We start from the raw sequence: 11,393 nt of genomic DNA, 5'->3' as shown, positions 1-11,393 counted from the left end.
TATAAAAAATCAAATTATTTTGTGAAGAGAAGGCCAATGCCTTACAATAAGCAGAACTTGAGTTTCAGGTGGGCTAACCATGAATGTAGAACACTGGCCAATTTTTAGTTTTAATAAGAACAGGTAGAATAAAAAAATTTATGAGTAGGTTAAAGGTCTCGCTTTGAGATCCATTAAAACAAAAAGGACTAGCTGATTGAGATAGACTCTTTTTCCTTGTTGATCTCTCTCATTCCAGAAACATCTATCTAGGGTAGCATAGTCATATATAAGTATAAATTGCCAAATCATTTTATGGTATCCAGGTGAAGAGTCAGGAACTAGAAGGTGTTGGTAATGGTTAAAAAATTTGGAAAACTGATTTGAAAGAAATAATTCTTTGAAACATGACATTCACTCTCAGAGCAGCTCAACATGTGAAGTCTTGGGAGATAATTCTAATTCACTTTTAAGTAACAGAACAAAAGTAACTCAAAATATCAAGATGGGACAGAAAAAAGTGTTTGGGAACAGGAGGTTTTTCCCAGGCATGCTGCATACTCACTCCAAGACTGACCTTTGTATCAGGTTGTACTAAAATACAGGATTTGTTAAAAATTAAAATTGTGCCATCGGGGTATAGCTTTTTCCTTCTATTTTATTGTCATGCATTTCAAAGAGTTGGATAGGACGGCAATAAACTTTAGGTCCTCTGGGAATTTACAATAAAGGTGATGCCAGTGATTTTCTTGAGGAGTCATAAGTAGAAAAACCTCAAATTTTAAGATCCTAAATTTATTCCTGAAATGAATTAGCTCTTGCTCTTTTATATCTTTTCTTCTCTATCTTGTTCTGGGGCAAACACTCAGGTCTAAAAGGAACCTTAAAATAAAAACTTATTTTTAAATAACATTTTCTTTCCCTATCAGGGCAACCTTTCTTTCTTTTTTTTTTTTTAATCTGGAACCTTCATGTTGAATATATTACACAAATTCAGCTTGCCAATTCTTATTAGAGGTACCTTCAGTTGACATGCTATGGAATGGTGTCACCTCTTTTAATGGTAAAATTCACTACTTAAGATCATTCTGTTGTCCTTTCCTTCTCTTAAACTCTTTTAACATAAAGGTTCACTCTGCCCCAAATACCATTTGCAGGAACAGTTTATAAAGGCATAAGCTCTCTCTCCAACATCTATCTCCCTCTCGCCTTCTCTCCCTCTTTCCCACTCACCCTCTCTCCCTCCCTCTCCCTCTCTCTCTCTCTCACACACATACACATACATGTCAAACACCAGAAGCACATGGGTTTAGAAAGCCCCACTCCTCTGAAAGGCTTATGGGCAAAAATGGCTCCTCTCTATCACCACTGCAAATCCCCATCCATATCACCTCTCTCCTCTGATTGTTCTGACCCAAACCCTACCCACACACGTCACTCCTATGAGAGTCCAAAATCATGACTTTTAACCTCTGCTGGCAACCCACAGCAAAACTCTTAGCATCAAGACAAATTACACTGTAGCACATTAACATCATCAAGAACCACTGCTGTTTTAATATAAACTGAAAAAGGCTAGAAAAAGAAATTGCCTATCAATTCTTCTCAAAACAGTAGCTATAGAAGCCTTCACTTTAAAAAGTCAAGCAAATTTGACGTAAGCAATCACTAATATTATGCAATATCAGTAGATGAAAACATTCGAGTGAAAAATAATAATGCTACATATACATTATTACAAATTTCGTTAAATGCTGCACAATAGTGTTTTTTTTGTTTTTTTGTTTTTTTTTAGAATCAGAAATAAATTGGACTTCTAGTTCTAATGCCAATTCATCATATGGAGTGTTGACATAAAATGTTCTCACGAATCCAGGCTACTCACTTGTAACTAATAAACCCTCTCTCTTCAAATAGCACCACAGGTTATTTTTTTTTAAGTAGCTGATCTTTATTTGCTGCATTGTAAAAGGCAAACTCTGAAAGAAAATAACTAAATATAATATATGTAATAATTCAGTCAAACTTCTGCTTATGAAAAGTACCATTACTAATAAGATAGCAAGGATAGCCTAACATTGCTTTGTTGAGAAAATTCAATTCTCTCCACGGCAAGTTGTACTTACTTAACAGGCATTAGAGAGGAGGAAAGAAGGGAAAGCAGGGGCAAAACTACAATTTATGGTGATCAAATCTGTCTAAATCACAATAAAGTGGCAACGTATCAAATCAAATACAAAACAATCATAGCATTTCAACTAGTTTTTAACGTAGCACACATACATAAAATGTTGGTTTCTATAACGTATCCCTGATGTTGCAAATTTAGCAATAAAAAATTTTCCCAGGAATTTCAATGAAGAAAAACCATTGAACAATTATACCACGAGTCTCAAAAATATCAAGGAAATGTGATCCAGAAAGAGAGAATGCAAACATTAAAATCATCATTTGAGGAATGGTCTCTATAATGCATTCACTGAATTCAAAGAATTTGGAAAAAAAATGTGATTTAACTAAATTTACCAGCTTTCTTAAAAGCACACCCCAGCAAGTCTTTGCTTAAGATTCTTTACATTCTTCTGTTACATCTTCAGTCTCCTGTTCATCTGCACATTAAAAACAATAACCAAATATGTCAGAAATCTGTGCATAATTAAGAAAAACCATCAGCCTATAAAACATTAAATCCTTTTACACATGAGACAATAATCACATTCTCATTTAATACTGGACAGCTCACCACAAGCTGCATACAAAATTTACAAGAAAAAGTGAGAGATGAGGTGCCTGCCTTCATTGAGCTTATAGCTGAGGGAGAGTTTTTTGGGTTTTGAGAGCTAAAATGGTTATGGATTTGGAGTCAGGCATAATTTTTTTCTTCTTTGTACTAAGTTTCTGGGAAGCAGGGTGAAACCAAAAGTAAATGTAAATATTACAGTTAGGGTAGATTAGAACTAATCACCTTTCATTTCTTTAATGTGAGAAACAAATTGTGACTCTAGCAGAAATGGAATGGAAATATTCTTCTTAGTGAGAATGTTATCAGAAAAGGCAGAACTGACAACAGCACCAAATAAAAGAAGACAATAAAATAGAATCAGGAGAAACTGGAACTCTCACACACTGCTGGTGGGAATGTGAACGGTGCAGCTGCTTGGGGAAAGTCTGGCAGTTCCTCAAAAGGTAACCAGAGACCCAGCAATTCTACTCCTAGGTATGTGCCCAAGAGAAATGAAAACATACATCCGCCTAAAAACGTGTGCACCAAGATACATATAACAGCCAAAAAGTAGGAACTCAGATGTCCATCGACTGATGAATGGATAAAGAAAATGTGGTAAACCCACACAAAAGAATATTATTCAACAATAAAAGAGTAAAGTACTGATACATGCTACAACATGGATGAACCCTGAAAACATTATACTAAGAAGCCAAACACAAAAGGCCACATGTCGCATAATTCCATTTATATGAAGTGTCCAGACTAGGCAAATTCATAGAGTCATAAAGTAGATTAGTGATCACCTATGGCTGGGGGGTTGGGAGAAAATGGGGAGTGACTGCAAGTTGGTACAGTGTTTTTATCTGGGGTAAGGAAAATGATGTAAAATTGATAGTGGTGATGGATGCACAATTCTATGAATATACTAAAACCCACTGAATTGTATGGTATCATTGAATGGTGGCCCCAAAAAGGTTATGTCCACATCCTAATCCCTGGTACCTATGAAACTTATCTTACTTGGGAAAAGGGTCTTTGCAGACATAATTAATTAAGGATCTTGTGATAAGATCACCCTGGATTATCCAGGTGGGCCCTATATTCATTAACAAATGTCCTTTTAAGAGAAAAGCAGAGGGAAATTTGAGACACAGGCAGAGAGAGAAGGCAATGTGAAGACAGAGTCAGAGACTGGAGGGATGTGGTCACAAAGCAACGAAGCCAAAGAATGTCAACAGCCTGAGAAAGTGGAAGAAGGAAGCATCCTTCCCTAGAGCCTCCAAGCAGAGTGTGGTCTTGCTGACACCTTGATTTCAGACTTCAGGCCTCCACAACTAAGAGATGATAAATTTCTGTTGTGATCATTTGTTGTAGCAACCACAGGAAACTAACACAGGTATTTTAAGAAGATGTCAATAAAGCTGTAATTTTAAAAATCAACCTAATAGGGCTTCCCTGATGGCGCAGTGGTTGAGAGTCTGCCTGCCGATGCAGGGGACACGGGTTCGTGCCCCGGTGAGGGAGGATCCCACAGGCCCGTGAGCCATGGCCGCTGAGCCTGCGCGTCCGGAGTCTGTGCTCCGCAATGGGAGAGGCCACAACAGTGAGAGGCCCGCGTACCGCAAAAAAAAAAAAAAAAAAACTCAACCTAATAATTAAGGGTAAATGATTTGGAGTTTCAGAGAGTAAAGTGAGAAATGTAGTGATAGTGTCAATGTGTGGAGAGGAAACAGTAAACAGGACGTAGAGGAAGGTGGGATGGATGAGAAGTGCACCTCAGTAGCCCACACACACAATGAGCGATGATAAGACCACAGCCCCACACCTTCATAAGTGCTAGTCCTTCTATCTGGAGTGTTTTCCCTCTTGCCCACCCAGTAAATGCCCACTCATCCTTGGAGGCTCAATTCAAATGCCACCTCCCCGTCACTCCAGTGTTCATCATTCCCTCTAGCGTTGTCAAATACTTTGGCAGGAAGCTCTTATATTCTACTTGTCCCACTATGCTGTGATTATCTGCTTAAGTGCCTGCCTTCATCAGTAGCCTATGAAATAATTCAGAGCAGTGATCATGTCCTACTCACCTGATAACCTAGGAACAGCATCCTTAATGAATGAATACGATGAAGCCCTGGAGCAGTGGTTTTCATCATAGCTACACAACAGAATCACCCAGACCCCATCCTCAGAACTGACTTTAAAAAATACAGATGCCCAGAGCCAAGCCCTAGAAATCAATTTAATTCTGGAATGAAACCGAGGCATTAACCTGTTTTTAAATCTCACCAGATGAATCTAATGTGCAGTCAGAGGTAAGAAGCATGGTGTAAGGGATGGACTCAGTAAAGCTTAACGTGCCAGGCGGACCTGAGGCAGATGCCAAGGAGATAGAGGTCTGAAAATCAAAAGTACACAAAGCACAGATGATCCCATACTGGCTAAGTGTGTCTCCAAATAAAATACTAACCATGAAAGAGTAGAGAACTTGAGCTAGGACATGCTTGCTCTCAGTGCCTAAGAGGAAGGTTACCCACAAGAAGGACAACAGGGATGGTTGGGGAGATAAGAAGACAATCTAGAAAAGGTAGTGACCTTCATTAAAATGAAATTCAAGAAGATAAAGCAGGGATTGAGCAGATGGGAAAGAAGATTACTTTCTGACATTATTTTCACCACCACCACATATGCTGGTATTTTTTATAATCCTAAAATAGAGTGACTAGCAAACCATCTAATTCAGATCTCCTCACACTTTACTGTGCATACAAATCACCTGCTGGGGGCATCCTGTTAACATGCAGACTCTGATACAGTAGACTCTGCAGCTCTAACAAGCTCCCAGGTGATGCTAATACTGCTGGTCCATAGATCTAGTCTACAGTAATGATCTTCAGTAACTTTTTCATTTTTTCATTTTACTCAATTTGAATGAAGCAATGGAATCAGAAGTTCCCAATACCTGATAAAGTGATAAGTTCATTACAGCTAAACATCAAAACTCTCCAACATGCCGTTGTTCATTTTATACTACTAAGCAAAACAGTTAGAGAAAGTGATATTTTAGAGTAGAGAAAATAATCAGGGGCAAATATTTATATGAAAAGTCTACCTGAAGAAGAACTGAATTAAAGAAAATTAGATGAAATAACTTGAAAAGATAAATTCATCAGATATAAATTTACTATATACTAAGGTCTTATATAAAACAGGAATTAGCCCTGGGAATTTCTAACATGGCAGCTCTGATATTTTGATCAAAGAAACTTTGGAGGGTTGATTAGGTTACGAAGAGCATCTGAGAAGCAATCAGTAGCCTTGGAAAAGTAATTTAACAAATAATAACTAGGAGGCCTGAAGGCGCACACTGAGAGAAAGAGAACTCCATCAAAGCAACAATGAGTTAAACATTTCCCTGAGAACAAGACAAAATATTTTTTAATGGAAAAGAAAAAAGTCAGCTAGTAGTAGTATTATTTTCAGAATCTCACTGCTCCACTGCAAACCGGTAAGACTATAGTACAACAATGAAAACTTTCTCAAAACAATCTAGTTCCCTTCAAACTGTTCAGGTGGTATGAGTAATGATACACACTAACACACACCTCCTTCAAACTGCAACATCTTCCCAAAAGTCAGTCCACCTGCAACCATGTTTCACTGAGCAAGTTACAATCAGATCCTTTGATGGGCAGAATTTCAACATGAAATATATTTAGATTGTAAACTTGTCATTGTTTAGAACTTGTTCCATCTGAGGACCCCAACAGGATAACAATTAGCTTTCTTACATCTAAACTGAATGCCATATTTCTCAAATATGCACAGCAAAATCTTGTGGCTTGCATTAATTTGACTGACTGAATACTCCATATCAGGGACTCTGATTTCAGTAAGTCTGGCTTGGGCCTTGGACATAGGTATAAAACAGACAAACAAAAAATTTCCCAGATGATCTCTACCTTCACCCTGGTTAGGAATAATGCTCTGTGGTTTGTAACAGTGCTTTCTCAAACTTCACTGTAAGTACCACAGGGGGATCTTATTAAAGTGCAAGGGGCCTTAGGCCCTGCATTTCTAACGAGCCCCCAGTGACTCTAAGCAGCAAAGGCTTATAACATGGGATGGAAATCATATGGTCCCAAAGGACCAAGCACATGAAGTAGAGGGCCAGACAGGGGCCATGTTTTCCAGGAGAGTACATGCTCCTTCTAAAGTGAACATCTGCTATTCAGCTCCCCTCCCCAGTGGAAGACCTGCTGATTTGTTAGAAAAGTCAGAAATCCAGGCTTTTATGAGAAATCTCCTGATGAAATGTTAAATATATACTATGTAGGCCAACCAAGTCCAGTCACTGAGCTAATCTTTTTTTTTTTTTTGAGCTAATCATTTTATGTGGCTTTTCTTATTTGATCCCTATTACAACCCTAGAGGGTAAGGTACTAAAGCCAACTTATCTTACAGATAAGGGAACCAAGGTAGAGAGGAGAAAGAGATTAAGTAACTTGCATAAGATCATCTGCTAAAAGCCGAGCAAGGATTCAAACCCAGGTCTGTCTCACTCACAGCCCACACTCCTAACACTAGGCCAGATCATGCCGGTGGGTGAGTGAACAAGGCATCTCTCTGCTCATCTAGGTTCTAGCCTCGAATCTTGCTACTTACCTGGACTCTATTAACTTTGTCCTTTGGGTAATTTATTTGCTCCTTGGTTTTATGTTCTCAGTTTCAATTTAGAGTGACCAACCAGCCCAGTTTGCCAGGGACTGAGGCTTTCCCAAGACAAGGGCCATTCAGTGTAAAACCAGGACACTCCTGAGCAAACCAAGACAGTTGGTCACCCTAGTTTTCATTTAGGGGTGTTATTTTAAAAACAACCTTGGGGGCTTCCTTGGTGGCGGTCCGGGAAGATCCCACATGCCACGGAGCGGCTGGGCCCGTGAGCCATTGCCACTGAGCCTACGCATCCGGAGCCTGTGCTCTGCAACGGGAGAGGCCACAACAGTGAGAGGCCCGCGTACCGCAAAAAAACAAGAAAAAAAAACAAAAAAAACCCACAACCTTATCTGACTCATTGCATTTGTTAAAAATTTTTAAGAACATTATTCACTAAATGGGTCCTATGGGAAATTCCACTTTGTTTTTCCTTGAAGAATTAATATAGTCCTGTCCCCCTTCTTTACTATGTGACTTTGTGTCCCTTTTTGCCCTATTTTATTGTTGTTATTTGTTAATCCTATTTTCCTCTTTGTGATATGAATTTATGTTGATAAACAGTTCAAGAGCCTGTTGGGAAAAAGAGAATACTGTACATGCATAGATGCCTTTTTGATTTTCTAGGAAGCAATTCTGCATAAGATACTTAAGTACTAGACTAACCATAGACCTGAAGCACCAGTGTACTTGGCGGTGTCTCCCAGGTTGATGGGACCAAAGACCACTTACTCTCCTCACACTTCCATGTGGAGGAACCTACAGTGGGGGCATATCCAGCGTCACCCCACCCCACCTCCCCTCTCCCCATGGGAAGAACAGTCAGTTATCTGATTGGTGAGTTTAGGGGAAGAAATGGCATGCTCAGCTCACTCCTCCCTCCAAGGGGGTCAGCATCCCCTGCCCAGGGTGCTCCTTTGCTGCTCTGTACTATTGCTCCATGTGGACAGGTCTCCATGGGTGAGGCTTGAGGATTTTCACCTCTGCCAGTGACTGGGTGTATAAGTTCATTTTGAGGGTGTAGCATTAGGAAGACCGTTTGGCTGCCTGCCCAGGTAACAACAGTCCCCTACGTTTCATCAGCAATAAAGCCAACCTCCTTGATCTCCATTTGTCAGAATCTATCCATCTCTCAACTGGTTTGATGGGGTGGGGAAGGGAAGGGACTATTTATCAATCTCCTGAAACTCCAACAGTAAGTGAGTACAACACTGACCTTACTGGACCTTGTATCCAGAAAGTCAAATAACAGTAGTTACCACTAAGCTTAAAGCACAAACATGAAAAATGAAGTATTTCAGGAGGAGGGATCAAGGTGGCAGAGTAAAAGGACATGAGGTTCACCTTCCCCCACAAACACATCAAAAACACATCTCCATGTGAAACAATTCTCTCTGAAAACTGGCAGACGGACTCCTATACAACCAAGCCTGTAAGAAAGATACACAGAGAATCAGGCAGGAAGAGAAGAAAAGCAATCGGGTTGGGACCTGTGCCCCTGGAAGAGGACTCGGAGGAAAAGGGAGATTACACGGGCGGACACCTGCACTGGGGAGTGAGCAGTTCGAGCCACAGATTGGGCACCCCAGGCTGGGGTCCTACACAGGGGAGACAAGCCCCCTTAGCTGGTTGGAGGACCACTAGGACAAACAGAAGGGCTATGAGAAGCCTGGACTCTGCCTGTGAGGAGCGTAGGTGCACTGACTACCCCCAGGCAGGGCGGAGAGATGTCTGCTCAGGGCAGCCAGGTTTCCTGCAACCACAACTGCCTTGCTGTGTGTGCAGCCTGACCTCCAGCCCTGCTCACCCCATGCCACAGCATGGCACTGGATCTGAGGCGCCCATGACCAAGAAAAGATGCAAAGTTGGGACACAGAGGCAACCCAGTCCCAAGATGGAGCCCGGGTGGGGTGGTGGTGGCCACAGCTGGCGTTTACTCAAGCGGCTCCTCAGAAGCAACCCAGATCTCTGACAGCAGTTCCTCCACCACAGCTCACCTCCTGATACACATCAAGAGGGCACACGGCTTCTGCTAGCCTTGCAGAGTGGCTAAGCCACAGGGAAGGGGTGGTAGAGGCTGGGGGCAGCGATCAGCTATGAGGGGCAAAGGGGACTTGCACCTGAGGCTGCATCTGAGCAAAGACATGGGTGCCTCCACAAGCATCACATCCGACCACTGTCTGTGCATGGGCCCCACTTACTTCAGCACCGCCTCCTCTGTGACAAGGGTCCCGGTATAAGGAGAAGGAAAAACACACACTTAAAGGGAGCAGAGCCAGCTTGGGCCCAACCTCCAGGGCTTCTGCTCCAGCAACTTGAGATCAGACCTCACCCCTAACACGGCAGTGACAGCCACTGAGCAGAGAGGGAGTCCTACTTCACACACAGCACCAGTTCTAGCCCCTATATCTACAGCCCCACCCCCTACCAAGGGGATAGCTTCCAGAAAACCCTGAGGAAAAATATGACTTGGGTTGACCTCAATCCAGCTCTCCCACCCAAGGCAGTGATACATGCAGTCCCCACAGGGATGCTCCCACATAATAACACCCCTTTAAGAACACAATCAGTAACTGTTTTACCTAAATTCACAGAAGCAGAGAAAGTCAAGTAAAATGAAAAGGCAGAGGAACTACTCTCAATTGAAAGACAGAGAAAAACCCTGAAAAAATAAGTAATAAAATAGTAATAAACAATTTACCAGATAAAGAATTCAAAACATTGGTAATAATAAGGTTAACTGAATTAGGGAAAAGGATTGATATAAACAGTGAACATTTTAACAAGGAACTAGAAAATATAAAAAAGACCCAATCAAAAATGAATGATTCAATAGCTGAAATAAAAAAACACATTAGAAAGAATGAATAGCAGATCAAGTGATACAGAAGAATGAATAAGTGATCTGGAAGATAAAATAATGGAAATCACACAATCAGACCAGCAGACAGAAAAACTAATTTTAAAAAATAAAAGCAATTTAAGAGATCCCTGAGATAACATTAAGCATACCTACACTCACATTATAGAAGTCCCAAAAGGAGAACAGAGAGAGAAGGGGATAGAAAATGGATTTGAGGAAATTATGGTTGAAAACTTCACAAAACTGAAGAAGGAAACAGATATCCAAGTACAGGAAACTCAGAGAGTCCCAAACAAGATGAACCCAAACAGACTCACACCAAGGCATATCATAATTAAAATGACAGAAGTTAAAGAGAGAATTCTAAAAGCAGCACGAGAAAAACAAAGAGCTATATAAAAGGGAATTCCCATAAAGCCACCAGCTGATTTCTCTGCAGAAGCGTTGCAGGCCAGAAGGGAGTGGCATGATATATTCAAAGTGCTGAAAGGGAAAAACTTGCAACCTAGGATACTCTACCCAGCAAGATTACCACTTAGAATAGAAGAGATAAAGAAGTTCTCAGACAAGCAAAAACTAAAAGAGCTCAGCAATACTAAACCTACCCTAAAAGAAATATTCAAGGGTCTCCTGTAATTGGAAAAGAATAAAGAATCTATAGGAAAGGGAAAATCCCACTAGGAAAGGCAAATATATAGCAAGGATTGAGGATCAACCACTTAAAAAGCCAGTATGTAGAGTAAAAGACAAAATATTGTAAAAGCAACTATAACTACAACAAACAGATAAGGGATGCATGAAGATGTAAAATATGACATGAAAAACACAAATTGTGAGGGAGGGAGTGAAAAATGTAGATCTTTTAGAATGTGTTTGAACTTAAATGACAGCAAGTTTCAAAATATAGATATAATTATAGGTCAAGAAATATGAACCCCATGGTAACCACAAATCAAAAATCTAAAATAGATACATAAAAACTAAAAGTAAAGGAACACAAGTATACTACTAAACAGAATCATCAAACCACAAGGGAAGAAACAAAAAAGAAGTAATAAACAGAGAAGAAAAACAAGTAATAAAATGGCAATAAGCACATACCTACCAATAATT

The sequence above is a fragment of the Mesoplodon bidens genome (genome assembly GCF_964165515.1).
Source record: "Mesoplodon bidens genome assembly, chromosome: 3".
In the NCBI taxonomy this organism is placed as follows: Eukaryota; Metazoa; Chordata; class Mammalia; order Artiodactyla; family Ziphiidae; genus Mesoplodon; species Mesoplodon bidens.
The sequence above is the reverse complement of the archived record's forward strand: the minus strand, read 5'-3'. Positions refer to the sequence as shown.